Raw genomic sequence first — 5,587 nt, forward strand, 5'->3', positions numbered from 1 at the left:
GATTTTTGGTTTCTCAATTGGGGTTTTATTCTCTGTTGTAACAAATTCATTATATATACCGTTTGTTACATTATTGAACTCTATCTGCTGCATCATTTAGATCTGCCATTGTGGTAGATTTAATTTATGCTACATTATATGGACTTGTTGGTACATAACTGATTTGCATGAAAAATGAAATAGCATTTGGTAATATTTTTATGTTTTTCCTTGAATCATCTACTTCAACTTGACTGTATTGAAGTTAATAGTTAATTACTGCTTTACAATTGGGTATTGCTTGATTTTTTTGAGGAAGTCTTATTGTGTTGTAGTTCCTGGTCTGTATCACAGAACAAACAATGTCTAAGAGAGGAAGACTGTTCAAAAGCCAACCAACCCAGAATGCAGGTGAGGAATGTAATGGAGTAGTTGTACATTGTGGTAGGCGGTTGTGTACATTATGTTATTTTTATATGGTGAAACTATTGGTTGCATAGTATGCAATTAATTCTATTGAATTTTCTGTGCCCCCGAGTTGTGTTGTTGCATTGGAGTGGATGTTTTAGTTCGTTTGTGCATTATTCGATTGCTTTCGTACATTATTTGCTTGCTTTTGTACATTATTGTTAATGTCGTGTCTAATAATCCAATTTATTATAGTTGTAATGTACAACTATATTTATTTAATGTATATTTCTTACTGAGTAATGTACGAATATAGTATTTTAATGTATGGTTTTCTAATTCTGTTTGTGATCAGATGGGCCACCATGATTCGAGAAACTCTACAACACTGAAAGATATAGAGAATGACAAGGAGAAGCATACGTGGAAGAGAAAATATTGACATTTTTTAGTTTGTTTTCAAGATATATTGTTTTTTATACTTGCTTTAAGTCGTACGTTATTTAGTAGTTAAGTATTACATTGTTTTGGAGTTGACCTACTTTATAATTTTATCTCTACTATTATTATGTTATAAGTTTACTATATACGTTTGACCCATGGATTGGTAAATCCAAAGGGCATAAATTCAAGTTCCTTGTAACATTATTCTCTGTAATCAGTACATTATTCACTGTTACGAATGTACATTATTGGTACATTATTTACTGTACCAAATCTAAATCAAACATTAAAAAATGAAATTTAATTCATGTGTTGGTACTATACCCTAGTCCCATGGGTTGCTAAACCCAAGGGGAGTGATTCAAACTCTCTGCCCTTTGTGATGGTTCCGTTTGTGAGTGGGTACTACAACCTAGTCCCATGGATTGCTAAACTCAAAGGGCATGAATTCAATTTCCTTTCAACATTATTCTATTCAGTCTGTACATTATTCAATGATCCGTGCACATTATTAAATACTATTGGTACATTATATACTGTACCAAATCTTAAATGCATTAAAAAATGAAATTTAATTCATGTTGTGTTGCTATAACCTAGCTGTTGGGGTTTGTATACTGAAAGATGCTTCGAGCGTACATGCCTTTGTACAGTCAGCTTGTGCATGTATACGAGAAACGCCACGTCCACTTGTTTACCTAATTATGAGAATAAATAATATAATATAATGGTTTATTATTGAAATATAATAAACAAGTCTAAGGTTTTTTACTAAGAAGGTCAAGTAGGGAAATTCGATGAATCTCCTCATGAGTTTTCCAGTAGGGGACTTGGCCAGATCTAGTAAGAAGAAAAACGTATTCACAACCTAGATAGGCTTTGGCTACCTATTGGAACGGTTGCGGTGTTTGTGATAATTCTCTCTTACCTAAGAAGAGATTAGTAACACCGGTGTGGTAAAGCACTGAAAGGATCTAATCCGAAATGTATTCTTTATTGCTATCTACTGAAAGAATATATTTCAGAAAGTTTAGTATTTTCTAGTCTATGATATTAATATCAATATTGTTTATTCAATCAAACGCCACTTTGACTTATCAATATGTGAGAGTTTGTACGTAACTCAAGTTCATGATATCTTGGGTGGTAGTAATTGAATAACATGAAGGTATTGGAATATTATTTCATAGAATTCGCGTGCCCAGTGTGGTATGATTAAATCCCTAAAAGGGTGATCCCCAATGAGGTGTTTGAAAGAGGAATTTATTATTCAGAAATCTGCGCAGTTGGAATTTATTCCACAAATAATAAATAAAGTTTCAAACTAGAAAAACTCTTTGGAGAATTAATTTAATTCTAGTCACATAGCAGACAAAAGAATTAAATTGATGGATCAAGATAATCTTAAACGCGGGAAATATTATAAAATAAAATGGACCCAAGTTATTTGTAATTTGGTGATTTAAGTGGGAGTGCAATATTATTCTTTAGTGGAACAAAATAATATTCCATTGATAATATATTAAATCATGGTCATTTGATTTAATTAGCAATTTATCTAATGGGTGAGCCCAACACTTAAGTCATTCCATGGATCCCCTTACTAGCCCAATAAGGTCCACTATAAATATTGAATGAAAGGGAAACCCTAGCACACAATCCAAGACAACACAAAACCCTAACCCTAGTGCCTAGAAATCGGCGCCTCCTTCCTCTTCCTCTTGGTCTCGATTTTCGAGCCATAGTTGTGGGAGAATTAGGGTTTTGATTATTGTTCTTGATCTATCCTAATTCATAGGATTAGATCTAGACAATTTGGTGTTTGTATTGGTTTTCCCTAGATCCATTCAAAGTTATTTAATTGGTTTTCTAAGATCCGCCCACACGGATGGAGAACCAAGGACGAGGGAATAGTACGGAAGATTCGTGGTCGATAAACCAAGGATCTCCGGGTGGTGCAGCTAGCAACGTCAATCCAATGATGGATTATGAGGTAACAATCGAATCTACATCGAATATGCATGATTATATGTTTATTTGATGTTATATCTATAGATCTATGTTAATTGCATGAAATTGGAGTCGAATGCATAATCACCTAAATAGATCCGTTCTAGGACCTGTTTGGTTTCCGTGTCTTCCGCTGCGGTAGTCCCAACAACTGGTATCAGAGCCAATTTTTAGGCTCTGATTATGTATTTGATTAATTGAATTTTTCGAAAATTGTAGTGTTAAAACTTGGGATTTTCGAAAATAATGCAATATGTGTTGGATCTATGTTTTTCTTGATTTTAATTTTGGATCTATGATATGATGTTCTAGATCGATGAAAGAATATTATGAATCTTGGATTTTATTCAAGTTTTTCACAAAAATATTCTAGATCTATGATGAACATCATTAGATCTATATATTCTAAGTAATATATACTAGATTATATGTTTGTTGATTACATATATGTATGTGTTTAAGTGAATATATGTTTTTGAATCAAGAAATAAAGTGGTCCATGATTGAATACTTGGATCGATGAAAGAATATTATGAATCTCGAATTTTATTTGAGTTTTTCACAAGAATATTCTAGATCTAAGCAAGTATTCATAGATCTATAGTTTTATGTTCTTAATATGCTAGATCTATTTAAATTGCTAAAAAGCTAGATGTTTAAATATGCATATGTGATGAACATAAAAGAATTGTTACAAATTGAGAAACGAATAATTAAGATTTAAGATCGCGGTCAAGCGAAGCGACCGCGATAAATCAAGAAATTACATGGGCTAAAACCCTAGATGTGTTCAATCAAACCGGGCTGTGGATCTTGCCTTGTCGGGGATCGCCGATCCAGATCCGGCTGAGCGAGGCAGCCACGGTGGCTGGGGTGTCGTCGTCTTCGGGCGGCGGCGGGCGGCGGCGGCAGTGGCGATCAGCTCCAGAAAAGGCAGCTGCGACGTCATCTTTCTCCGGGCAGCAGCTCCGGCTGACAGCAGCGACTCCGGGCAGCAGCAGCGGCGTCGTCGTCTTCGGGCGGCGGCGGGAGGCAGTCAGCGGGCGGCGGCCACTCCAGTGGGAGCGTCACGGCGGAAACGCTGCAGTGACAGCAGCCCTTGCTCCGGGCAGTGGCGACGCTCGCAGCAGCAACAGCGGCGCCGTCTTCGGGCGGCGGCAGGCAGCGGCGGCGGCGGCTACTGCAGTGGGAGCAGCCGCGGGAGGCAGCGGAGGTCGGGCGCGGCAGCAGCGGCTGCTGCGAGGCCCGTGGCGGCCCAAACCCTAATTAGGGTTTTGGGTTGCATCGTCGCGTCGTCTCGTTTTTCGTTTTCGTGTTTTTGTTTCTTAAGGCACAAGCTATTTATAATTGTGGTTTAAAATCCTAAACCTAGAATAATTAAATATCTTGTGGGAATTAGAATGATTTTGCAATTAAATCAAGATTCTAATTTAAATGAGAATAATTGTCTTCTTTGAAAATTTGCCAATTAGAATAATTAGGTCAAATAAATTGATTTAATTTGTTAATTAGTTGATTTTGATGGATTCTTTCCATCTAGATAATATCATGATAATTAACATAAGGGAATTCAATTTTGATTGATCTAAAATTTTGGCTTTTCCATAATAGAATGGAATTTTAAAGAATATTCTCCTAATATGCTTTCATGTTTTAATTTTAAGGTTTAATTGAAAATTGTCTAATTGGTGTGTTATGGAAATATTTCCTAGAAATATACCTAAGTAAAAGACATAAGTTTTTCAATTGTTTAAAGCCTTAAAATTTTCGAAAATTACATATATATAATAATTGGATGGATTTTATTTGGAATCCTATTCCTAGTTTGAATTTTGTCTTTAATATGATGTAGGTGAATTTTATTTCATCTAGATAACATCGGTTTAATTAAAGAAGTGAAAAATTCATTTGGCATTAACATGCTACTTAAATCCTAAATTATTAAAGTGTTAAATGATTAATTGGATTTTAATTGGAATTCAATTCCTAGTTTAATTTGAATTTTATCTTTAATTTTGATGAAGGTGAATTTGTTTCATCTAGATAACATCAAATGTGATTTAAAGGTATGAGAATTCATAGAGCATTAATTTTGCTATTAAAATCCTTAATTATTTATTAAGTTGAATTTTGTCTTTAATTTTGATGAAGGTGAATTTTTATTTCATCTAGAAAACATCATTTTGAATTAAAGATGTAATAAGATTCTTCTTGTCATGTGATTTTATTTGAAAGCTATGAGAAATTTTAATTCTCGAATTTAATTGGTGTGTTTTAAATGGATTTAGTCTTAATTGGATAAATGTGGATTTATATATCCAAGTGGGCATTTTAAATTAAGACTTAGCTAATCTTTTATGATATACACCTAGACATTAATTTTAGGATAATGATGGATTAATTATATCTAAGTAAATCCTAATAGTATTAAAAGGTAATTCTAATAATCAAGATACGTTATTTTAACTAATAATGTATGATTGTTTAAGATTGGACTTAATATCTAGATAATCTTGTTTATGTGAAGATGGAATTTTAATTCTATCTATTTATTTTAGATGCTTAATTAAATGATCAAGTTTCGTCATTATGTTTATGTGAACCTTATGTAAATGTGTTTACATGTTTTATTGATGAATGATGGATATTTAATTTGAGTTATGATTTTATTTGTTAAAATCTAGTTTAACTCGTGCATCGTCTATGTACTTATTGCCTTGCATGCATAGCTAGTACATGTTTAATT

The sequence above is a fragment of the Salvia hispanica genome, chromosome 4 (assembly GCF_023119035.1).
Source record: "Salvia hispanica cultivar TCC Black 2014 chromosome 4, UniMelb_Shisp_WGS_1.0, whole genome shotgun sequence".
Taxonomy (NCBI): Eukaryota; Viridiplantae; Streptophyta; class Magnoliopsida; order Lamiales; family Lamiaceae; genus Salvia; species Salvia hispanica.